The sequence below is a fragment of the Eurosta solidaginis genome, chromosome 5, assembly GCF_040869045.1.
Source record: "Eurosta solidaginis isolate ZX-2024a chromosome 5, ASM4086904v1, whole genome shotgun sequence".
Lineage (NCBI taxonomy): Eukaryota > Metazoa > Arthropoda > Insecta > Diptera > Tephritidae > Eurosta > Eurosta solidaginis.
Genome location: NC_090323.1, coordinates 64520778 through 64548410, shown reverse-complemented (window position 1 = coordinate 64548410; position 27633 = coordinate 64520778). Strand labels below are relative to the sequence as shown.

At 40.9% G+C, this 27633-nt stretch overlaps 1 long non-coding RNA gene across 1 annotated transcript; it reads left to right on the top strand.

Moving 5' to 3' along the window:
- The first annotated feature begins 276 nt into the window (after nt 1-276).
- Nucleotides 277-27255, top strand: LOC137251651 (uncharacterized). The gene is made up of 3 exons (XR_010953307.1): nt 277-2488; nt 2553-2755; nt 26571-27255. It is a non-coding gene; the product is annotated as an uncharacterized lncRNA (long non-coding RNA).
- Nucleotides 27256-27633: the final 378 nt, after the last annotated feature.

Below are 27633 nucleotides of genomic sequence, written 5' to 3'. Positions count from 1 at the left end.
GCAAAAGAGAAATATAGATTAAAACAAATGCCCTCAGATGCCGTATCGACATCTGTTGCTGCTTAAAAGGATATGACACATACAGAATTACATGACCAATCTGCAAGCTCTGAAGAAAGTCTGAACGAACCGACTCCTTCCACTTCTCAATCAATTCGTTTTTTAATTGCAGTAGCAAAAAGAGGAAGAAAATTGGTTGCGACTTTAGACAGATGTCAACTCAGCATTCGAGATTCTGTTTATGTAGTTCAAGCGTTTCCCTCGCGAAGGGCAGACATCTTGCCGCGATGCGAGGGCTTAGTCGCTGACCACGGGACTATGCCACCCAGTAGGATGCAGGTTCACATGGATCTCCATGGCTGCGGTGGCCTAGTCCTGGGGTGAGCGATGACCAAGATCTGTCCCCTCCCAATCCAGGGTGTTATGCGGCACCGTGCCCATTGGATGGTTTGCAGCCGGGAGGTTAATCTGGCTGTATTTGTACGGAGCCTCTCTGACACCGGGCCGCCTCAGAGAGTAAAAATGGTCTTACCGCGGTAAGGGGCTCTGCCGCGGCGGACGACACTTTTCCCCCTTTCAATAAGGTGACCCTAAGCTGGCCTCGTCTAGCAAGGGGTCGTACGAACAAGATGAACAACAAAAATAAAAAAAAACAAGAAAATGATAATCCTTTCTCCTCCACAGGGAGAAGGACAACAGCATTGGCATCCATACGCCCTAGTGAACGAGGGAGGGCTACCAATGCTACCAAGGCTAAAGTGAAGAGCGACTTGGTGGGGGGCGGCAATAGTATGGCGGCGAAGGGAGTTGCGCTGGTAACGGCGAACCCTGACGCGCCTGCTGTTGTCGGACACCGACCAAGCGCCGGAACGGCAACCTTTTTTCCCACGGCTGTGGCAGGGGTCTCTGGACCTGGCCACTCCGAGCCAAGGGAAAACGGGGCCGCAACAGCTACTTTAACCGGGGGAGCGACTGCGTTGGAAACGACGGGTCGGCTCCCCAGGGACGACAAGAGGGCAACCTCAGTCAACACCGTCTTAGGTGATCGGACGGGGGCAAGCACCAGTATGGCGGCGAAGGTAGTTGCGCTGGCAACGGCGAACACTGACGCGCCTGCTGATGCTGGGCGCCCGTCTGACGCCGGTATGGCGACTGTTCTCCCCACGGCTGTGACAGGGGTCCCACGATCTGGTCACACTGAGCCAAAGGAGAAAGGAGCCATAATGAAGACATCATCCGGGGGTACGACCGCGAGGGCAACTACGGGTCGGACCCCTTCTCAAGAAGATTCCCACAAGGGATCGTTCCACAGGAACAAAAGAAGGGCTGCAAAAGTCCTGTCAAGGTATGAGGGTGTTCCGCTGGAAACGCTGTCAGAGAACGCCAGGAATTCGGTGGAAAGGGCGCGAGCTCTACTGCCGAATTTTCGGGGTTCTCTGCCAACAAGCGCAACCCCATATAAACGTCAAAGGTCCGATGAGGATATCAAACCACCGCCGAAAAGGCACCAGAATCACCCCGCGGTAGCCAAACCCAGCTTTGCCGAGGTAGCCAAGGGCCGGATCCTTATAGGAATCCTGGACCGAGGGAATGACCGTGGTGCAATCCCTAAAGACCAGTGGCCGTACGTCCGGAATGAAATCGGCAACGCCGTTCTCGACGTGCTGATGGAGTCTCCGGGTAGTCCGCCGCGAGGTTCTGATGCAGGATGGTACCAGGGCCAAATCAAGGTACTCGCTTGCGAGGACGCAAGGTCTGTTGCGCTGTACAAGGCAGCAGCCGCAAAGCTGGGACAAGTCTATCCCGGGGCGATTATCGAGGTCGTTGACTGGAAGGACATTCCGGCTCGGCCAAGGGCCAGGGCATGGGTTCCAGCGGTTCCAGCAGAACCTGAGAGAATTCTCAGGATGCTGCAACTGATGAACCCGGCTCTCCCAACGCAGGACTGGAGTGTCATCCAAGTCGAGGACGCTGAAGGACCTAGGAGACAGGTCGTGTTAGCCCTGAACAAGGAAGCTCTCGAGCCCCTTAGACGGAGCAAAGGAAGAGTGTTTTACGGCCTCGGGGAGGTCGTAATTCACGTATACCGTGGGGACGCACAGCGCGCATCCCTTTCGAGTGCCTCTTTGGACACGGACATTGAGGCACCCGAAGTGGAAGCGGAAATCTCCGACGCCGAAAGCCTGGTTTCCGCCACGTCAAATTGCGCAGGGGCTCTGGGCAATTTGTCGATGGAGGATGCTCTGCTGGATAGCGACGGAGAGGATCCCAACATCACGGTGATGGAGGCAGGGGAGTCTGAGCAAGCTCATGCTGAGGTTGCTCCAGATAAACCTGCACAAAAGTAAGGCAGCCTCGGCTGCTCTCATCAGTCGCCTTTCTAAAGGCGACGTCGAAGTGGTCCTTATCCAAGAACCCTGGGTGAACAACTCAAGGATTTGCGGATTGGGGGCCACTGGGTTTAAGCTCATCCGAGCTGCAGATGAAGGTAAAGTGAGAACATGCATTTTAGTAAAGTCAGAGCTAAATATCTTTCTCTTGCCTAATTATAGCAATGGTGACGTCACAGCGGCCAGTTTGTCAAGCGGAGGCACCCAATTAACGCTAGCCTCCGTTTATATGCCGTACGACGCAGAGGAACCTCCTCCACAAAAGACGGTAAAGGATCTGGTGGCCGACTCAAGCCATCTGTTAATTGGGACAGACGCAAACGCCCACCACGTGCAGTGGGGTAGTTCCGACATAAACACTCGGGGTGAGTCACTTTTTGAGTACCTTTTAACAACTAACCTTGTAGTTTGCAATGTAGGTAATGAACCAACTTTTATTACTAAAAACCGTAGAGAGGTTATTGACCTCACTATTTGTAGCGAAAGCGTTTATGGGTGGGTTAAAAAATGGCGTGTTCTTGAGGAACATTCCTTTTCAGACCACCGCTATATTGAAGTAATGTTAGAGTTCTTCGTCGATCAGCCCATTGCGAGACGTAACCCACGTAATACAAACTGGGAACTACATAATGAGCTGTTAGCAAGAGAACTACCAGAACTGCCCCCACAAAGCCTCTCATCAACGATGGAGCTAGAGGGTCTGGTAGAAACCTTCACATCGGCTTTCTCAAAAGCCTTAGAACAGGCCTGTCCATTGCCAAAACCGCGCGGTAAGCGTAAACCTCACTGGTGGTCCCATGATCTGGACCTACTTCGTAAATCCTGTAGAGAACAGTTTAACAAAGCCAAATTCCTTGATAACGGGTCACAATGGCTAGAATACAAGGACAAACTAAGAACCTACAAAAAAGTCCTGAGACAAGCGAAGAGAACTTCATGGAGAAACTTCTGCACTGGAGTCGAAAGTGTCGTGGACACATCCAGGCTACGGTGCGTGCTTTCTAAGACGCAAACAGCTATTAGCTTTCTGCGGAGACCGAATGGTACCTGGACCAGCACAGAAGGGGAAACTCTAGAGCTGCTCCTGGACACACATTTCCCGGGAAATATGACAAACGCACCGGATGTACCTGCAGCAAACCAAGCTGTGAATATACCCATCACTGAGGAGAGAGTGAGGAGGGCAGTCAAAAGTTTTAAACCTTTTAAGGCTGCTGGACCAGACGGGATTGTACCCGCTCAACTTATCTACTCCTTGGAGGTATCAGCCAACTGGCTGCGGCACATATATACCGCTTGTTTGGCTATGAACTATATTCCGTGTGCATGGAGGAGCGCCACGGTCATATTCATTCCTAAGGCAGGCAAAGCCTCTCATTACGAGCCGAAGGACTATAGACCTATCAGTCTTTCATCCTTCGTACTCAAGACCCTAGAGAGAATAGTTAGCGATTTTCTCACTACAAGCATTGATAGGAATCTCATTTCGGACTATCAACACGCGTACACCAAAGGTAAATCTACGGAGACTGCGCTACACAGCCTAGTCTCTACTATAGAAACATCCTTGTTCGAAAAGGATTATTGTCTTGTGTCCTTCCTAGACATTGAAGGAGCATTCAACAACATAAGTCCAGACGCCGTTAACATTGCTTTAACTGATCTGGACGTAAATAGACCCCTAGTGGGACTAATTGATCAACTGCTCAGGGGAAGGAAAGTGCTCTCCTCACTGGGGAAGGTTGAGGTAACACGATTTGTCGCAAGGGGCACGCCCCAGGGTGGTGTCCTTTCCCCCTTACTATGGAACCTAACGGTAAACTCGCTATTAAGAGATACTAGTTGGGGGAGCGGGAAGGTCGTGGCATATGCTGATGACCTAGCGATTATCTACAGAGGCAAGTTTCCTCAAACTTTGTGCGACTTGATGCAGGTAGCATTGCGAGAGGTTTCCTTGTGGGCTTCCCGATGTGGACTCAGCGTCAACTCCGATAAAGTAGAGCTTGTCTTATATACCAAACGATACAAAATACCATCGTTGAACCTACCTGAACTAAATGGGGTGCGCCTAAGCCTGGCAGATAAAGCCAAATTTTTAGGCGTAGTTTTAGACAAAAAGCTGAACTGGAAGGACAACGTTATCCAGCGACAAAAGAAAGCGTACATTGCATTATATACGTGTAAAAGAGCCATTGGCAAAAAATGGGGACTCACCCCCAACATATGCAGATGGATTTATACCGCGATTATCAGACCCATACTGCTGTATGGAGTAGTCGTATGGTGGCCAGCCTTGAGCAAGGCGTCAAACCTAAACTTGTTGGGGAAAGTCCACAGATCCAGCATGATAAGCATAAGCGGGGCTCTAAGAACAACGCCTAGCGAAGCTCTTCAGGTCATTCTTGACATCTTTCCACTGGATCTGGCTGGTCATCGAGCAGCGGCAACGTCAGCCCTGCGTCTAAGGGAGTTGTCGTGCTGGAACAACAGTACCACAGGACACTCAAGTATACTAAACAAATACAGTTTTCTCCCTCCTAGCACGGATCGCTGTGCGACCACAACAGTTGCGGAAACCAACTTTAAGATAAACATACCCAGCAGGGATGACTGGACGGAGTCGGACAAGTGCCTTGCTATGGGCAACAGCATTTCCATATACACGGACGGCTCCAAGCTAAACGGGAGAGTTGGGGGTGGAGTATACTCAAGGGACCTTGACCTCCAGCTCTCATTCAGACTACCCGACCACTGCAGTGTATTCCAGGCAGAAGTTGCAGCCATAATGGAAGCCGCAGCTAGGATAGGGACATACATTGTCGGCAAAGAAATTTTTATCTTCAGCGACAGCCAAGCTGCCATAAAATCTCTGGGCTCCCACTCGTTCAATTCTGAACTAGCACTAAACTGTCGCCGATCTCTTCAAGAGATGGCTCAACAGAACCGTGTACACCTCACATGGGTCCCTGGACATAGGGATATCGAGGGAAACTGTATTGCAGATGAACTCGCTAGGCAGGGTACAACCAAGCAGGTTCTTCCTGGACAAGAACGCTTAGGTATGCCCCTGTCCACATGCAAGCTAATGCTAAAAGAGCACATCTACCGTCAAGCCGACGAAAGATGGCTACAAACACCGGGATGTCGAACGTCGAAAGAAACCTGGCCTAAATGGGATCCTAAAAGGTCCCGTCACGTTTACAACCTAAGAAGGGATACAATTTCCACACTTGTAGGGGCACTAACGGGTCATTGCCTCATAGGTAGGCATGCAGAAAGGCTAGGAGCGCCTTATCGTCGTTGCTGTAGGAGTTGTAAAGAAGATGAGGAGGAGGAAACGGTGGTTCACCTCATTTGCAACTGCCCAGCGCTTTCTGGGAGCTCCATTTCTTGATACTATGAGTCAGGTTGTGGAGCATGACGTCAAGGACCTGGTAGATTTCATCAGGTCCTCAAAATGGTTCGAAGAGGAGAGGTAACGGTGTTTTTCGTGGTATCACAACGGGCCTAGTACTACTGGCCTAAGTGTGCCCTCGGGCAGCCACCCCAACCTAACCTAACCTAGTTCAAGCGTTAGTGGAAGCACTAGGTCTTAACTGTGACGATTACCCAATCAACAAATCCTCTATTCAACGCATTCGAACGCAAATGAGAAAACATAGAGCAGAATCCATTAAATCTGATTTTCAGAATAACATACCCGAAGTTGTTGCTGTTCATTGGGATGGAAAACTGTTACCTAGTCTCAACGTAAAAAGCTCTAAAGAAAAACGCTTGCCAATCGTTATTTCGTTTGAAGAGAAAGAACAAATTCTTGCAGTCCCGAAATTAGAGAGCTCTTCCGGCAAAAATCAAGCAAATGCAGTACTAAATACGCTAAATGATTGGAACCTTAATGATAAGGTACAAATAATGTGCTGTGATACGACAGCATCTAATACAGGTCGCTTGAATGGAGCTTGTGTGCTTTTGGCGCAAGCATTAGAAAGATAATTGTTACTTTTTGCTTGTCGTCATCATGTTTACGAACTTGTGCTCAAAAGTGTATTTCAAACTAAAATCCAAGAGGACAGTACCAGTCCCGCGATTCCACTATTTAAAAAGTTCAAAGATAACTGGAAGAATATTAATCCTAATGCTATCGAACCCTGCTCTAATTTCGTAAAACAACACTTTTGTGAGACGATGATAAATGAGTTGGTGGAGTTTTATTACAACGAACTGGAGAAGTCAATTGTACGAGATGATTATCGGGAACTGATTGAACTAGCTATTATTTTTTTGGGAGGAAACTCTGAGAATAAAATTAAAATCAGACCTCCAGGCGCATAGCATCAAGCTCGGTGGATGGCAAGAGCTATTTGCTCTATAAAGATATGTTTGTTGCAGTCTCAATTTAAAATGAGCGTCAAGGACGAACAAGCACTTAGAGATATTTCTTTATTCATTGTGACAGTTTATGTTAAGCCCTGGCTAAGATGCAGTTTAGCAGTAAAAGCGCCGAATCAAGACTTACTCTTTTTAAAGACCCTGAAGGATTACGAGAGAGTTGACAAGTTGATTTCCAAAGCAGCTTTAGGAAAATTCAGTCACCACCTGTGGTATTTATCAGAAGAAATAACCCTGCTATCAATTTTTGACGAAGACGTTGATGAACAAACCAAGAAGAACATTGTAATTAACTTAAAAAGAGAAAGCTTTGATGATTCCGGAAAGAGATACGTTCCATCGAAGGATGAAACGTCGATATCTTTATATGGTCAATATTTATTCATATGTATTAAGCTATGCTCACTATTTACTAAACGCTAAACTTTTGTTCTTGTTTTAGAAAAATCTTTGAGTGATTTCATCACTATTAGAAGCAAAAATATATTTTCGAGGCTAAAAGTTGACTGCAGTTTCCTTCAGGAAAATATATCTTCGTGGGAAGAAAACGTGGCCTATATAGAAGCAAAAAAGAAGATTTTGTGCTTAAAAGCAGTTAATGACACAGCTGAAAGAGCTGTTAAACTTATGCAAGACTTTCATGGTTTGATAACCGCAGAAGAAGAACAAAAGCAGTTCCTTTTACGCTGTGTGCAAGAACATAGAGATATGTATCCAGATTGTAAAAAACAGACTTTAAAAAGAAAATGTTCTGAGTAATCCTATTAACAATATTTAAATTAAACAATCTTTAATACAAATTTCTATTATTAAACAAAGCAATGAACATTTTGTTGATCTAGCTACTAGATGAAGAAAGAAACTGCTATTTTTGAGGCCCTGTCGGCACGGGTTAAAGTTTACGTGGAAAGTTAAAATTTGTTATTTAAGCAGAGGTTTGTATACTGAACCGAATTAGAGGGTATGCGTTTTGATAATTGCAAAACGAAATATTTCGTTCATATAAGGGACACCCTAATATATATATCTTTTTTTCAAGCAGATAAGATTCACAAGAAAAATGCTAGCTAATTTGTATTGCTTTCTTTTGTGTCTTGATATGAAGTTGTTGAATATACAAATAAAACCTACACTAATCTTCATATCTTGTCGAATTTTTACACGTACAAGAAGCCATATAGAGTCACACCAACAAAACAACGTGGTTTACGAAATTCAATGCAAAGGTGGAGATAACGAGGACTGCAACAAAATATACTTTGAAACAACGAAAAGGGCACTAGGAACCCGATTGGCAGAGCACGACGACGATATAAGAAAGAAGAAGACCAGAACTGTACTTGCTCAACACGCACTAACACACGGACACACACCTGATCTTAAAAATACAACAATAATAGACGTGGAGAAGAGAGAAAAGACGAGATACACATTGGAAACTTACACATATTACAAAGGAGGGAGAGAACGATGAACAGAAAAGAAGACACCAGGTTTATTGCTGCTAGCTATTTGGCTTATTTATGACATTTTAGTATAACAAAAGTACCCAATGCTCATGGTACTCATAGTGTACAAGTACAAGTGTGTTGACTTCTTTCTGACAGGCACTCGCTTAAGTGAGCATAACGGGAAAATCTGGGTTGCCATTGTTGTTTCGGTTGAAAACGGTCAATTAGGGTTCTGTGCAGAGACGTAAAAGATAGAAACAGGGTTTATGTAGTCACAAAAGTGTTGCTCTTGTTCCACAGCCTTCTAATTTTATATCATGGCGAAAAGTGTTCAGTTCAGAGTTATTGATTTTCATTAAAAGTTTAATTTATTACGGAGGGTCACTCCTTTAAGTGTAAAAAGCAGAGAAAATGTAGAGTTTTTCAAGTTACTGTGAAAAACTTTTTAGTTTGAATTTCTGTACCCAAGTTCACTATATTTGTGTAACACAAGAATCTGGAGGTCAATTCCTTAACTATGAAAAACTGAAAAATGTACACTTGTTGAAAACTCATTTGCACACACAATTTACACTTTGAATTTAGTTGTGTTTTTATGTACAAAATTTTTAAACTAAAAACAAAATTTTCATTTGTCAGAAAAAATAAAGAAAAAACAGCCTAATGTCAAAAAACCCTATCGAAATACAAACTGGCTTGTTCGTTTTTAATGAACTACGTTGTATTTTTCTTGTATTTCGTTAGTTTTTTTAAATATAGTTCACACACTTACACCAGTACTGAAACCTTATTGGCTCCCTCGACAAAAAATATAAGAGAAAATACAAGAAAAATACATAGAAAATAAAGTAGTGTCATATAGGAGATTGATTTGTTTGCACTTACAGCACCATTTTATTTAAAGGAGACTTTTAAAGCTACTAAAATTAAGGCGGAATTACACAGACGCTTTGGTTGTGTTGCATTCATTAATTCACCTGTCGGGCGAAGTATCGAAAAATTTACATAAATGCTTTGGTTGCGTGCCTACGCTTTGACAACGTCATGTGAAGAACAATGAAACGCCGCACGTTATCTTTGCTTTGAAACGACCAAAGCGTTTATATAATTTTTCCCTTATGTATTTTTGTAAACAGCCTTAGAAGTGAAATCTTTCCATGTTACACGTGTGGCGCTTTATATTTTGACTCTAATTTAAATAAATTTTGCTTTCCGTATGTTTCCGCATTGTTGCAGGCTACACATCTTCTAGTATTTTTATTTCCGCGGAAATATATGCAACTATTTCGTCTGTAAATACTACAAAGTTTTATTAAACTATCAAATGCAACTCAGCTTGAAGTACTCTTGCGTACCAAAAATGCAACTCTAGACCTGAGATTTGCATCAGGTGAGCGAGGCTGTTTGTGGTTTTGACGTTTATCGCTTAGCTGACACACTTCTATAGGTACACTATGATGGTACTGATGAATGTTTTTATACTCAGTTGAGAAGAGCTCACAGAGTATATTAACTTTGATTGGATAACGGTTGGTTGTACAGGTATAAAGGAATCGAGATGGATATAGACTTCCATATATCAAAATCATCAGTATCGAAAAAAAATTCGATTGAGCCATGTCCGTCCGTCCGTCCGTCTGTCCGTTAACACGATAACTTGAGTAAATTTTGAGGTATCTTGATGAAATTTGGTAAGTAGGATCCTGGGCACTCATCTCAGATCGCTATTTAAAATGAACGATATCGGACAATAACCACGCCCACTTTTTCGATATCGAAAATTTCGAAAAATCGAAAAAGTGCGATAATTCATTACCAAATACGGATTAAGCGATGAAATTTGGTAAGTTAGTTGAACTTATGACGCAGAATAGAAAAATGGTAAAATTTTGGACAATGGGCGTGGCACCGCCCACTTTTAAAAGAAGGTAATTTAGAAGTTTTGGAAGCTGTTATTTGGCAATCGTTGAAGATATCATTATAAAATTTGGCAGGAACGTTACTCTTATCACTATATGTCTGCATACTAAAAATTAGCAAAATCGGAGAACGACCACGCCCACTTTTAAAAAAAAAATGTTTAATTCGAATTTTAAAAGAAAAGTTAATATCTTTAGAGTATATAAGTAAATTATGCCAACATTCAACTCCAGTAATGATATGGTGTAACAAAATACAAAAATAAAAGAAAATTTCAAAATGGGCGTGGCTCCGCCCTTTTTCATTTAATTTGTCTAGGATACTTTTAATGCCATAAGTCGAACAAAAATTTACCACTCCTTGTGAAATTTGGTAGAGGCTTAGATTCTAGGACGATAACTGTTTTCTGTGAAAAAGGGCGAAATCGGTTGAAGCCGCGCCCAGTTTTTATACACAGTCGACCGTCTGTCCTTCCGCTCGGCCTTTGACACTATAACTTGAGCAAAAATAGATATATCTTTACTAAACTCAGTTCACGTACTTATCTGAACTCACTTTGTATTGGTGTAAAAAATGGCTGAAATCCGACTAAGACCACGCCCACTTTTTCGATATCGAAAATTACGAAAATTGAAAAAAATCCCATAATTATATACCAAATACGAAAAAAGCGAGGAAACATGGTAATTGTATTGGTCTATTGATGCAAAATATAAAAAAAAAAATAAATGTAAGGCGCGATAACCTCCGAAGAGATCTAAGGCCGAGCTTCTCTTCCAAGTTGCGTCGTGCTTTTCTTGATTTTCCCTACAAATTGGCCGGACGGGACCTACATGTTTTATGCCGACTCCGAACGGTATCTGCAAGGCAGATGAGTTTTCACTGAGAGCTTTTAATGGCAGAAATACACCCGGAGCGCTTGCCAAACACTGCCGAGGGGCGACCCCGCTTAGAAAAATTTTCTTCTAATTTCTGGGTTCGAACCCAGGGCATACGGTGTGGTAGGTGGAGCACGCTACCATCACACCACGGTGGCCGCCAATATGGACGCAAAATATAACTTTAGAAAAAAACTTGGTAAAATGGGTGTGACACCTATCATATTAAGTAGAAGAAAATGAAAAAGTTTTGCAGGGCGAAATCAAAAGCCCTTGGAATCTTGGAAGGAATACTGTTCGTGGTATAACATATATAAATAAATTAGCGGTACCCGACAGATGAAGTTCTGGATCACCCTGGTCCACATTTTGGTCGATATCTCGAACACGCCTTCACATATACAACTAAGGGCCACTCCCTTTTAAAACCCTCATTAATACCTTTAATTTGATACCCATATCATACAAACACATTCTAGAGTCACACCTGGTCCACGTTTATGACGATATCTCGAAAAGTCGTCCACATATAGAACTAAGGCCCACTCCTTTTGAAAATACTCATTAACACCTTTCATTTGATACCCATATCGTACAAAAAAATTCTAGAGTCACCCCTGGCCCACCTTTATGGCGATATCTCGAAAAGGCATCCACCTATGGAACTAAGGCCCACTCCCTTTTAAAATACTCATTACACCTTTCATTTGATACCCATATCGTACAAACAAATTCTAGAGTCACCTCTGGTCCACCTTTATGCCGATATCTCGAAAAGGCGTCCACCTATAGAACTAAAGCCCACGCTCTTTTAAAATACTCATTAACACCTTTCATTTGAAACCCATATCGTACAAACGAATTCTAGAGTCACATATGGTCCACCTTTATGGCGATATCTCGAAAAGGCGTCCACCTTTAGAACTAAGGCCCACGCCCTTTTAAAATACTCATTAACACCTTACAACTAAGGGCCACTCCCTTTTAAACCCCTCATTAACACCTTTCATTTGATACCCATATCGTACAAACAAATTCTAGAGTCACCCCTGGTCCACCTTTAAGGCGATATCTCGAAAAGGCGTCCACCTATAGAACTAAGGCCCACGCCCTTTTAAAATACTCATTAACACCTTTCATTTGATACCCATATTGTACAAACGCATTCTAGAGTCACCCCTGGTCCACGTTTATGGCGATATCCCGAAAAGGCGTCCACCCATAGAACTAACGCCCACTCCCTTTTACAACACTTATTAACACCTTTCGTTTGATACCCATATTGTACAAACGCATTCTAGAGTCAACCCTGGTCCACTTTTATAACGATATTCCGAAAAGGCGTCCACCTATAGAACTAAGGCCCACTCCCTTTTAAAATACTCATTAACACCTTTCATTTGATACCCATATAGTACAAACAAATTCTAGAGTCACCCCTGTCCACCTTTATGGCGATATCTCGAAAAGGCGTCCACATATAGAACTAAGGCCCACGCCCTCTTAAAATATTCATTAATACCTTTCGTTTGACACCCATAGTGTACGAACGCATTCTAGAGTCACCCCTGGTCCCCTTTATGGCGATATCACGAAACGGCGTCCACCTATGGAAATAAGGATCACTCCCTTTTAAAATACTCATTAACACCTTTCATTTGATACACATGTCATACAAACACATTCCAGGGTTACCCTCGGTTCATTTTCCTACATGGTTATTTTCCCTTATGTTGCCACCATAGCTCTCAACTGAGTATGTAATGTTCGGTTACACCCGAACTTAACCTTTCTTACTTGTTAGTTTTAAATGTTGTTGTTTTATGTTGTGTGATGTTTACACCTTAATTTAATACTTTTTATGTAAGTTTGTCACCAATGTTTTATAGTGATTTATGTATGTGTTTTCAAAATGTATTCTCTGTTTGTTATACTCAGTTGAGCAAAGCTCACAGAGTATATTAACTTTGATTGGATAACGGTTGGTTGTACAGGTATAAAGGAATCGAGATAGATATAGACTTCCATATATCAAAATCATCAGTATCGAAAAAAAATTCGATTGAGCCATGTCCGTCCGTCCGTCCGTCCGTCTGTCCGTTAACACGATAACTTGAGTAAATTTTGAGATATCTTGATGAAATTTTGTATGTAGGTTCCTGGGCACTCATCTCAGATCGCTATTTAAAATTAACGATATAGGACAATAACCACGCCCACTTTTTGATATCGAAAATTTCGAAAAGTCGAAAAAGTGCGATAATTCATTACCAAATACGGATTAAGCGATGAAACTTGGTAGTTGAGTTGTATTTATGACGCAGAATAGAAAACTAGTAAAATTTTGGACAATGGGCGTGGCACCGCCCACTTTTAAAAGAAGATAATTTTAAAGTTTTGCAAGCTGTAATTTGGCAGTCGTTGAAGATATCATGATGAAATTTGGCAGGAACGTTGCTCTTATTACTATATGTCTGCTCAATAAAAATTAGCAAAATCGGAGAACGACCACGCCCACTTTTTAAAAATTTTTTTTTTAAATTCAAATTTTAAAGAAAAGTTAATATCTTTACAGTATATAAGTATATTATAACAACATTCAACTCCAGTAATGATATGGTGCAACAAAATACAAAACAAGACAGTAACTGTTTTCTGTGAAAAAGGGCGAAATCGGTTGAAGCCACGCCCAGTTTTTATACACAGTCGACCGTCTGTCCTTCCGCTCGGCCGTTAACACGATAACTTGAGCAAAAATCGATATATCTTTTCTAAACTCAGTTCACGTTCTTATCGGAACTCACTTTATATTGGTGTAAAAAATGGCCGAAATCCGACTATGACCACACCAACTTTTTCGATATCGAATATTACGAAAAAAGAAAAAAATTCCATAATTATATACCAAATACGAAAAAAGGGATGAAACATGGTAATTGTATTGGTTTATTGACGCAAAATATAACTTTAGAAAAAAACTTGTTAAAATGTTTGTGACACCTACCATATTAAGTAGAAGAAAATGAAAAAGTTTTGCAGGGCGAAACCAAAAGCCCTTGGAATCTTGGAAGGAACACTCTTCGTGGTATTACATATATAAATAAATTAGCGGCACCCGACAGATGATGTTCTGGATCACCCTGGTCCACATTTTGGTCGATATCTCGAAAACGCCTTCACATATACAACTAAGGGCCACTCCCTTTTAAAACCCTCATTAATACTTTTAATTTGATACCTATATCGTACAAACACATTCTAGAGTCACCCCTGGTCCACCTTTATGGCGATATCTCGAAAAGGCGTCCACCTATAGAACTAAGGCCCACGCCCTTTTAAAATACTCATTAACACCTTTCATTTGATACCCATATCGTACAAAAAAATTCTAGAGTCACCCCTGCCCACCTTTATGGCGATATCTCGAAAAGTCATCGACCTATAGAACTAAGGCCAACTCCCTTTTAAAATACTCATTAACACCTTTCATTTGATACCCATATCGTACAAACAATTTCTAGAGTCACCCCTGGTCCATCTTTATGGCGATATCTCGAAAAGGCGTCCACCTATAGAACTAAGGCCCACGCCCTTTTAAAATACTCATTAACACCTTTCATTTGATACCCATATCGTACAAAAAAATTCTAGAGTCACCCCTGCCCACCTTTATGGCGATATCTCGAAAAGTCATCCACCTATAGAACTAAGGCCAACTCCCTTTTAAAATACTCATTAACATCTTTCGTTTGATACCCATATCGTACAAACAAATTCTAGAGTCACCCCTGGTCCACCTTTATGGCAATATCTGGAAAAGGCGTCCATCTATAGAACTAAGGCCCACGCCCTTATTAAATACTCATTAACACCTTTAATTTGATACCCATATTGTACAAACAAATTCTAGAGTCACCCCTGCCCACCTTTATGGCGATATCCCGAAAAGGCGTCCACCTATAGAACTAAGGCCCACGCCCTTTTAAAATACTCATTAACACCTTTCATTTGATACCCATATCGTACAAACAAATTCTAGAGTCACCCCTGTCCACCTTTATGGCGATATCTCGAAAAGTCATCCACCTATAGAACTAAGGCCAACTCCCTTTTAAAATACTCATTAACACCTTTCATTTGATACCCATATCGTACAAACAAATTCTAGAGTCACCCCTGGTCCACCTTTATGGCGATATCTCGAAAAGGCGTCCACCTAAAGAACTAAGGCCCACGCCCTTTTAAAATACTCATTAACACCTTTCATTTGATACCCATATTGTACAAACGCATTCTAGAGTCACCCCTGGTCCACGTTTATGGCGATATCCCGAAAAGGCGTCCACCTTTTAGAACCAAGGCCCACGCCCTTTTAAAATACTCATTAACACCTTTCATTTGATACCCATATTGTACAAACAAATTCTAGAGTCACCCCTGCCCACCTTTATGGCGATATCCCGAAAAGGCGTCCACCTTATAGAACCAAGGCCCACGCCCTTTTAAAATACTCATTAACACCTTTCATTTGATACCCATATCGTACAAACAAATTCTAGAGTCACCCCTGTCCACCTTTATGGCGATATCTCGAAAAGTCATCCACCTATAGAACTAAGGCCAACTCCCTTTTAAAATACTCATTAACACCTTTCATTTGATACCCATATCGTACAAACAAATTCTAGAGTCACCCCTGGTCCACCTTTATGGCGATATCTCGAAAAGGCGTCCACCTAAAGAACTAAGGCCCACGCCCTTTTAAAATACTCATTAACACCTTTCATTTGATACCCATATTGTACAAACGCATTCTAGAGTCACCCCTGGTCCACGTTTATGGCGATATCCCGAAAAGGCGTCCACCCATAGAACTAAGGCCCACTCCCTTTTAAAACACTTATTAACACCTTTCGTTTGATACCCATATTGTGCAAATGCATTCTAGAGTAAACCCTGATCCACTTTTATAACGATATTCCGAAAAGGCGTCCACCTTTTAGAACCAAGGCCCACGCCCTTTTAAAATACTCATTAACACCTTTCATTTGATACCCATATCGTACAAACAAATTCTAGAGTCACCCCTGGTCCACCTTTATGGCGATATCTCGAAAAGGCGTCCACCTATAGAACTAAGGCCCACGCCCTTTAAAAATACTCATTAACGCCTTTCATTTGATACCCATATCGTACAAAAAAATTCTAGAGTCACCCCTGCCCCACCTTTATGGCGATATCTCGAAAAGGCGTCCACATATAGAACTAAGGCCCACGCCCTCTTAAAATACTCATTAACACCTTTCATTTGATACTCATATCGTACAAACAAATTCTAGAGTCACCCCTGGTCCATCTTTTTGGCGATATCTCGAAAAGGCGTCCATCTATAGAACTTAGGCCCACGCCCTTTTAAAATACTCATTAATACCCATACCATACAAAATAAATTCCTCTTAAAATACTCTTTAATACCTGCCATTTGATACGCACGTCATACAAACACATTCCAGGGTTACCCTAGGTTCTTTTTACAACATGGTGATTTTCCCTTACTTTTTCTCCACAGCTCTCAACTGAGTATGTAATGTTCGGTTACACCCGAACTTAGCCTTCCTTACTTGTTTTTGTTCTGTCTTTTGTTGTTGCAAATAAAGATTATGCCCCTGAAGGAGCTTGGCGAAACGTAGGGTGATATTTTTTAGAAAAAGTATGAGTTTTTACTTGGATTAACTACAATAGACCAGCAAAGCCTAATAAAATTCAAATAAATTCCAAACTGGTCAACAAATTATTAATAAATAGAACTGATTTTAGATTTTCCTCTGATTGTATAAATAAATTAGGAATCAATTAACAGTATATGGATCAACTATTGGAAGACACCAATAAAAAATGTTACTCGAACTTTCCGGAAAATTTCAGTAAACAGACCTATTTAACTTCTGAAAGCTTTTTTTAATTTCAAGGCAGGATCAATTTATAAAAACCTCCGTTCTCCAAAGTTTTTTTAATTTTATTATTTTGTTAATAAAACATCAAAATTCGCAAAGTCGATGAAGCATTTCTTTGAAATCATGTTTCTCTGTCCAGGAAGAGTGGAAAGAATAAACTATTCGATTTCCACATCATGCACATATTTGACCCTTAATTCCAAGTGATAGAAATAAAGTCTGACCACTTTTCATTTTCGTTTCGTGATGGACCTTATTTGGGATTCGCCCACATACAAACAAACAATTGCAAAGTACTTCTCTTTTGAAAAAGTATAACAAAATGTTTTTAAAAGCAGTGCTCATTACGATTCGCTAAAATAACAATCAACACATTTTAATTTGTTCTTTTTATGGAGCAAAATATGTTTCTTCAGTTTGGGTGTGACTGAATATTATATACCCAGCGTGAGTTGGAATTGTACCGTTCATTTCAGATTTATTTTTTCGAGGGATTTATTTTCTTCGATGCTCTAGAAATGTTTTGTAGTGCTTGATCATCGATACAAAACTATTTTTCGGTAAGATATAGCTTATTATTCTAGTCTACGACCCTTTTTATATATTTCATATAAAAGTGGGCGTGGTCTTTAACCGTTCCGCCCATTTTTACTAGAAATATTTCCTGCTATAAGGAAAATATGCGCACCCAATCTTATTACGATCCGTTAATTTTTCTTCGAGTTTTGGCTCCCGAAACATAGAAGATGGTTTGGTCTTTTTTGCAAAGATAAAGCTCATTTTATTCGTCCACGATCCTCTTAAAAGTCTTTTATATAAAGAGAGCGTGGTCCTTCGCCGATTTCATAAATATTTCTTCGTTATTTATAGTAAAGGCAACCTCTCTGCCGAATTTTGTTTTGATAGGTTCAACTGTTTTTGTTTTATGATTAATAATATTTGTAAAATCGATTTTATCAGAAATGGGCCGTGCTACGCCCATTTCCAAAAATTTTTTTTTTAATTTTTATCAAAAGTCTTAAATCACTCCACATGAAATTTCAATATTCTAGATGAATTATTTACTAAATCATCAGGTTTGATGTGTTTTCCAAAATTTTATATAATTTAACAAGTTCTGGGGAATTCCGATTATTTAAATCAAACTGATTACTGACCCCTCAGCTTACGCTGCTTTTATACTCTCGATTTTCTCGTTCACCCATTACTTCTAAGGTCTAGTAATTTCACGAACAGTTGTATCCCGTGCTTGGTTACCAGCTATATACATTTATATTTGTAGTTTTTAGACTCAGCTGAGCAGAACCCGTAATGAAACAAATATCGATATATCTTTACTAAACTTAGTTCACGTACTTATCTGAACTCGCTTTATCTTGGTATTAAAAATGTATGAAATCCGACCACGCCCCTTTTTCTCTATCGAAAATTTCGAAGAAATATAGCAAAGGCAAGTTGTTCCACTTCTTGGTATTACCATTTGTATGTATCCATGAAAAAAGCAATTTTGTCTCCAAAGCTTTCAGCTGAGTATGTAATGTTCGGTTACACCCGAACTTAGCATTCCTTAATTGTTTCTTTTGGAAAAGTATAGCAAAATGTTTTGTCAAAGCGTTGCTCATTTCATTTCGCTAGAATAACAATCAATACATTTTTATTTGCTCTTTTTATGGAGCAAAATTGTTTGTTCAGCTAATTAAGGATAAACGGTTACTTGTTTTTTGGTTTGTTTTAATTAGCTGAACAAACAGATTTTGCTCAATCTACATAAGTCTCTAAGTTTGGGTGTAACTGAATATTATATACCCAGCGTGAGTTTGAATTGTACGGTCCATTTCATATAAAATACTTTTTCGAATTTTGTTACGATGGATTTATTTTTTTTGAGGCTCTAGAAATGTAATCCTCTTCCCCACTCCTCCCTCGGGGGAATGACTGGGGTGGAGGTTGCATAGGGATCGGTTATCGGCATACAATAGTCCGTCCTGTCCGGGATAAAGTCGAAACTGGTAAGAAGGCTAGAGTGTCCGAAGTCAGAAAGCCCATAACCCATATCACGAAGCCTGACCAACGACCGATCCGCGGCTGCGTTTCCCGCAATATCTACTGGATGTATATTCAGCATGATATTCAGTGCCAAGGTAGGTGTTGTTTTCAGAGCGCCACTGATACCGATCAGCGCCGTCCGTTGCACTGACACTAACATTTTGGAGGTGCTCGCCGTGTCCAGTGCTTTCCACCAGACCAGCACCCCATAGAGCAGAATAGGTTTGACCACCATCTTATAAAGCTAGTGTACTACTTCTGGCGAGAGCCCCCATTTCTTTCCGATAGCCCCGCTGCAGCAGTACAAAGCAATCGCGGCCTTCCTGGCCCTATCTTCCACATTGGGTCTCCACGACAGTCGACAGGGAGTTCTGAAGTTGGGTATCTTATATCTCCTTGTAAAAAGAACCAATTATGTTTTTTCCGGGTTGACCGGCAATCTACATGATTCAGCCCAACTCGCCACAGTATCCAGGTAGCCCTGCAGAACATCGCGCAATGTGTCCAGAAATTTGCCTCTGACTAGGATAGCGAGGTCATCTGCATAGGCAACCACCCTACAGCCATTGGCTTCCAGCTCCACAAGAAGCTCGTTGACTACCATAACCCAGAGCAGAGGAGATAGGACACCCCCCTGCGGTGTGCTCCTGCACACCTTCCTCTCAGTTATGGGCCCTCCCCACTCAGCTGCGACAATTCTGCTGCATAGAAGTTTGCTAATAAATTCAGCCAGAGCCGCCTCGACTCCTAAACCCACCAGAGCTCTTTTGATTGACCCCGGTAGACATTGTTAAAAGCCCAATCGAATGGAGAGCCGTTTCAGTCGATCTGCCCTTACAGTAGGCATGCTGTGGAGCCGACAGTAACCCCCGAGGAATCCTTTCCCTTAGGTATAGGTCAATAAACCGCTCAAACGTCTTAAGAAGAAACGACGAGAGACTGATTCGCCTGAAATCCTTAGGTGATACATGAGAGCTTCTGCCGGCCTTCGGAATGAAGATGACCCTAACCTTGTCCCTCGCCTTCGGAATATAGTTAAGCCTGAAGCAGTTGGTGTAGATGATGGCCAACCAGCGGGAGGAAATCCCTAAAGACTTTTGAAGTTGCGCAGGAATGATGCTGTCCGGGCCGGCAGACTTATAGCGGTTGAACAAACTTATAGCCTAGGTTATTTGACTTCCCCGTAGTGGAATGGCAGGCATTTCTGCATGGCAAGCGACCGCCGACCATGCAGGCGAAGATCCCTGCGCAACTGGGGTATCGGGAAAATTATTGTCCAGTAAAAGCCTTAGGGACTCTTCGCTACTCATCGACCAGTCCCCACCATCATCTCTCAGATACCCCCGAGGGGCGGGATTCCTAGAGAGTATTTTTGTAAGCCTCGCGGATTCATTGCAGCCTTCTACGTTTTCGCAGAAGCTTCGCCATGAATCTCGCTTGGCTATCTTTATTTCGTATTTCTAAATCCTTAGACTCCCCTTATAGAGCTCCCAGTCCGAGGGTAATTTACTCATTTGGCTCTGTTAAAGAGACGCCTACTGGACGCTCTTAGGTTGCCAAGAGAATCAGACCACCAAGGCGGCTTGCCCTTCCTCCTGTAAGTTTTCAATGAACAGGGCAGTTGAAAGACGCTATTGCTTGCCGAGATGAAGTTTTCCACTAGAAAGTCTATCTCAGATTCGGGCAGGTCCGAACCAACGATAGGCGTCGCAGACAATAGCTCTCCCAGCTTCCTACAATACAAGTGCCAGTTCGTACTTTTAGGGTTCCTAAAAGATATTTTACTGGGACGTTCTTCGTTCACCGAGAACTGAATATATTGGTGATCAGAGAAGGAGTGCTCGTTGAGAACCCTCCAGCCAGATATCCGATCTTCCAGTTCTTTGCTAACCAGGTAAGGTCCAGGACTTCCGCCCTTACCGCAGTAATAAAAGTCGGGTCATTCCCCCTATTACACATACAAAGTCCCTCATCTACAAATAAAAGTAAATAAAGACTCACTTCTGGTGTTCGTATCCGAGCTACCCCATATGCTATGATGGGCATTAACATCGGCACCTATGATTACGCCAACACCTCTCCGCCTTGCTTCAGCGGTGATTTCGCCCAGTATCACAGGTGGTGGTCCCGTTACGTCCCCACGGGGCATGTACGCTGAGGCCACCCACAGTTCGTTACTGCCTCGCTCGAGGCAGACCGTGGTTACGTCAGCATTGCTGAAATTAGAGAGAATAAAAGCTTTAAACGCCTTTTTAATAAGCACACAGGATCTGCCTCCCCATGCACCAAGGTGTTGAATTTGCCCGTCCTTAATCCAGAAAATTTTCCGCCGTTACTACTCAGCTACGGCTCCTGGACAAGGACTATATCCACTCCGCCTTTTTCAAGACAGAGCAACAAGTTGGCGGAAGCCGCCTTAGAAAGCGGAAGATTTATTTGACGGATTTCCATCAACACCACTCTTCTTTTGCACCCCATCATTGGCGGATTCGCCCTCGGAGGCTAGGAGATCCTCCTCACCCCCAAACAGACGATTTACACTGATGACGGATCACGCCATCGATGATTCGCCAGGCGACTAGCACTGGTGACAGACCCCGCTATTGACGGGACGTCAACAGTGCTTTCGCTGTCCAAACTAGCGGGGTCAGCATCCACAAACATGGGTACTGGCTCCCCTGCGGACGCCTCCACCCCCGAACAGTCTCTGGGGGAGAGGAACCATCCCCCTGGAATCGGTGCGGTAGATTTTGAGATCCACACGCTCGATACCATAGGAGATAACCCCCCTCATATCAGAGAGAGCACCGGTGGACTCTGCGTTTAGCAGAATCAGCACTTGCCGACGTGGCCCAACAGCCTCCTCTACTCTGAGGACCCTCCAGTTATGCGTCGGAAGGCTCGGGTTGCAGTAACGCATCAACTCCAATATTTTCTCCGGCTGAGAGGGTCCGGCAGGCAACAACACTCGAGCCCTCGGTCGAAGGGGGAGATCCATCTGTTCCACGGCCTCGAGCCTGGCTCTCCTCCAGACCCCCCAACCAAAGAAATTATTCTCTTAAAGATACACCTGTGTGTGGTTGTTGCTGTTGTTTTTGTAGCGATAAGGTTGCTCCCCGAAGGCTTTGGAGAGTGTTATCGATGTGATGGTCCCTTGCCTGATACATATCCGGTACGCTCCGGTACCACAGCACCATTAAGGTGCTAGCCCGACCATCTCGGGAACGAATTATGTGGCCACATTAAACCTTCAGGCCATCCATGAGAAGCCTGGGGTCGCCAGAGCCTCGTCTGTTAGTGAAACAGGATTCGCCGCGGATAGGTGAGGTTGACAATTGGGTTTGGAGAAGCTATATATTCCGCCGTTACTACTCAGCTACGGCTTCTGGACAAGGACTATATCCACTCCGCCTTTTTCAAGACAGAGCAACAAGTTTGCGGAAGCCGCCTTAGAATGCTGAAGATTGATTTGACGGATTTCCATCAACACCACTCTTCTTAAAAGTTACAACTGAACAACACCCCCACTGACAAGCTGGTAATGGTAGTTGAGAAAACTGAGAATGAGAATGTTCTCTCTTAACAATTGTGGGAGACTGAGGGCAAAATTAAAACGACGTATGACTCAGTATGACTGTCACAGACGTACGTTATCTCACTAGGGTTAAGTATTAAATGGATATATTTACTTGAATGCTTATAACTTTTGTATTAGTCCATCGATTTTGTTGAGTGAAAGCTTTTTTTTGTAATAAAACAGAACTTAGAGAGAAAAAAAACAAATCTGCAAAAAAATAAAAAGTTTTCGAGATCCTTCCTCGCAAAGTACAAATTTTTTTATATTTTTACAAAAAAAAATGGAAAAAATCCGTATTGATTGTGCGTTATCTTTTAATCTGCAGGGCCTAGCAAAAAGTGTTGTATGGTTTATAGAAAATTGTGTTACCTTTTAAAAGCTTCAAACCCTTTTGGAATTTCTCAATTCGTTCTTGAGATATATATGATTAAGTGGAACCAATTTTTTTTTTTTGAAAAAAAAAAACCGTTATTCGTAAAGATATCAAAAACGTTACCATAGAATTAAAAATAACCTTGATTTTCGATATCAGGGGGTGATTTTACATAGGAATTTTATAATGGCGTCTCTGTTGCATTTTGGCTGTAAACCAGTGTAATTAATACTGATGTCAATACGCGTCGTTTGACATCTCTCTCGATATTTTTGGTAGCGTATTAGCAATCGACCCCTCAACTGGACTTTTACCGAATTGTCAAAATCGGTGGAGCCTATAGGCTGCTATTCAACTTTAAAAGAAATAGGACAAAGAAAATTCAAATGGCGATAATTAAGGTTACAGTATTTTTTGGAAAAATCGAAGACGAACATTTGTTTGTATTATCGATAGCTATCAAATAATATCTTTGTTGCTCAAAAATAAATTATGACGTTTTTCGGTGATCACTTTCAGAAATTTTCACTCTGCATCTTTAAACATAACATTTATTTACATTGTTATTATTACATTGTTTTATTAAAATTATATAAGTATGCAATGTACACACCCAGTGATGATAAAAGTACCAAATAAAAAATACAAAAAGTATTTAAAAACAGAATACATACATACTTTCGAAAATACTTTGAAATCTAAAGCTTACATTTTGGTATTTTTAAGTGCTGTACACAGATCAAAAGCAAACATTCAAGAAAAATTTTGCATTTTTCTTGAGCATGAAAATGGCAGTAGGCACAAAATTTTGGCATTTTACGATGCATGGCAATTTATACATGAATACCGCTTTTATAAAAATAAAACAAAATTTTTGAAACTTTTTGATACCATTCGATGACGAACTGGCACGTAGGGGAGCAGAGTGGGGTGAGGGAATAGCCAGTGTCGAAGCAGGTATACCCCTGGGGGTGGCCAAAGAAGTTATTCGATATTTTTATGTGAACAAAGCCCTACAAAAATTTAAGAGCACCGCGGGTTGTGCGATTTCAAAAGCCATTTGATTGGCCGGACTACAACGAAAGGAAAACAAGGTATCTGCTGGGGAGATCCAGGGCCGACATTCATAGACTTATAGCGGTCTGCACTGGTCACTGGGCTTTAGGCACGAATGCGGAAAAGATGGGTATTCCGCACAATGACCACTGCAGAAGTTGTAAGAACATAGATGAAAAAGAGTCTGTCAAGCATTTTCTGTGTAAATGTCCGGCTCTGGCTAGAACCCATTTAAGATCATTCGGGAGTCCTTTTTTGGAAGATCTAGGGAGATTGGCGGAAATAGGGTTGGCAAACATTCTTGATTTTATAAACAACTCAGGTTGGTTATAAAGCATATCCATGTAGTACTCAGTAGGTTCAGACGAGTTTTATGGCATCAAAACGGCTTTTCATTAGCTACTTGGGTGATCATGGTCGCATCCATTATACCTACCTACCTACCTACATGTATTTTACTGGAAGAATTTCCAGCTCTCTAAATAACTCCATGCTATGGTGGAAACGGTTCACATTACCAATTTTCCTTATGACCCATTTTTTAATAGTAAGGAGTTGCTGGATTTTACTGTAAGAAGCACCACCCCAGCAGCATATGCTATATTGAATCTTAGAGTGAACCAAAGCGTAATAAAGCGTTGTGTTTGAACATATCTTCCTTAGACTATAAAAATAACGCACAGTGGATCGCATGTATGACTTCAGGCGAGAAATATGTGTTGACCCATATATTGGAAGGTATCAACTCTTTCAATTGGGAAACACTTGTAGAAAGTTTAAAGTAAATTAAAACGAAAATATAATTTGAGGAGCGCTTATACTCAGCGCAGACATCAGATTGGTTTTTATTCAAGAATACTTTCTATTTTATAGTAAAATTACTTGCAATACTATTACAACATTTACATACAATACTTACACACTAAGAATAACTACATTCTATTTCTATATACCTATTCAGTAGAATATTCTTATTACTGAACTATATAATAATGTTTGGGCAGTCGCACCGACAAACCGACGCTGTCGATCAGGCATGTTGATCGATACGTGAGTTAGTGAGTGTTACGCTTATGGGTTAAACAACTGTAAACGGATACGGCTCCCCGCTGGGTTCAATATAACTTATCTAGGCCGCTATGACTATCTCGCTATAAGTTATTTGTGTGTGGTCGAAAGTGAAATTCATTTGCTTGTGCATTACAAGCTAGACTTATTCTGGCATTTACATAAATACAAATATCTTGTATTGTGGTAATGCCACACCATCCACCTTTAAGAAGAGTCACATACACTTGAGAACAATTGTATGTGATCCTTAAAGTGACTTTATGACCCATTTAGAGTTTACAAAATTTTAATTGCTTTCTAGTTTGCTATTTTAATTTATTGTATTGCGGTAACTTGATATTGAGCGTGAAGAGTTTGTTTACTTATTTTTATATCCGCTTACATTTGCTTGAAATGTGTGATTTTTTGTGCTGGCCTTTTTTCTTTTGTTCTTTTTTTTGTACATTTTTTAATATGTTTTGAAGGGAGGAACGTGTATAATATATATATATATATTTGTATGGTTATGTGCTTTTGATTATGAGTAATGTTTTGCATCAAGTGTTATTGACATTTGTTTTTATCTACATATCAGCATTTTAAATGTGTTTTGCACAGCCGGTCTTTAAGAGCATCGACTCACTTAAAAATCGGCATGTGTTTACAAATTATTATAAAGTAACCTTAACTTGATGCCAACATGACTTTATATTTATATATTTTTTTGTCTTTGTTTGTTTACTTTTTTATTGCCGAGTTAATTGGAAAAGTCTATAGTTTGATTATTTTGATTTTTTTTTAAATCATTTGGGTTACTAGCAAATGTTTTATACTGATTTAAACCTATTATTATGGATTATATGTGTAGGTTAAAGTAAAAATATTTCCTAATACTATTTTTTATTCAATTGGTATATTTGAAAAAAAAAATGTTTTCTACTACTATTTTCTATTCTATTTTGGAATTAGAATAAAAGATTTTTTTCTATTAGTATTTCCTATTCTACCTGTGGCTAAAGTAAAAATAATTTTTCTATTATGTAAACTTATGACCTCTTGAATTGTGAGGTTTTCCTAAAGGAGACCCAGGTGCCTAAATATTTATATTTATTTCTAATAACTTTTTACCCATTCCCTTCCCTCGGTGACCTTCGGTAGTATATTTTAAGACCCCCCCTTTAGTTTTCACGTAGTAGTTCATAAGTATGATTTTAAATTATTTTTTGCTAAGTTAAGAAAAAATTTTATTTGATTTATATTTGTTTCTATTAATTCGGCACCCGCCGCGTTACGCGAAGTGTGCGTGCATACATATAATTACAAGTTAATAATATTAAGAAGTGTGCGAAGTGTGCGTGCATACATATAATTACAAGTTAATAATATTAAGAAGAAAAAATGTATTTAAAAACATATTCGAACAACAACTTAATTTATAAAGTCTTTTTCCTTTTTATTTCTTTTCATCTAATTCAACTTTATAAAGAATACGCTTCCAGCATCAAGCCACTGGGATACATCGTAGATTATGGGAGCAGTAGCATCAGCAGTTTCCTCAGACGTGATTATTTTTTCCTCGTCGACAGCCTCGATGTCTATCCACTCCGCGCTTTGCTCCGCGATACATAAGATCTCTTTTGGTCTCCTGGAGAGGACATGCAGAGATCGCACGCGAGTTAGTGCAACAGAAAATACACTACTGTACCGATAACATCATCCCATGTATGATATAGAATCAGTAGTTTACATAAAAAGTATGGTCCTCTTTAAACATTGTCTATCTATCTATTAACCATTATCAGAAACCAAAACATTGTAAGCAAAGATAAGATTTCTATTTAAACATAAACCAAATACAAACATAAACAAAACATAAACAAAACCAAATAAAATATTATCAGCGAACAAAAGATTCCTATTCAGCCATTGTAAGCATAGATAAGATTTCTACTTAAACATTATCAGCAAGATCCTTTTTTTGAACATTATCAGCAGCCACTAAACAAAAGAAACCAGAGCATATAAATAGACGATTAAGCATAGAAATAAGTTAGTCTTCTATTACACTGAAGCATATGAACTTCAGTTTAGAATTCATTAAAGTACATATAGATACAAATAAAGTATATTGTTTTATTTAAAATCGAAAGTACATACTTAACTGGGGGCTCAATAAGTGAATAAGTGAATAATAAAAGGAACTCCTAAAAAATCAAATTCCACACGTCCTGAAAAAGAGGACAAAGAGAACCAGAAAATAAAACTGGACCTCTTCCGCAAAAAACGATTACAAGTGTTTGACCAAAGCAGGGGAATCATTATGGAAGCAAGGTTAGTAACCTTGGAATAAGCTCATGCCGCTATAGAAGCACAATTAGCCCAGCTGCGGCAAGCGCAAGTACCTAATATCGAAGAATTCCAACCGATAAGTCCCAGGATAAACAATCAAATGAAATAAATCTGAGACTATTCGAACGGCTACCAGTGTTCAACGGAGACACATCCAAATACAGGACATGGAGGGCAACCATTATATCAGCAATGAGTCC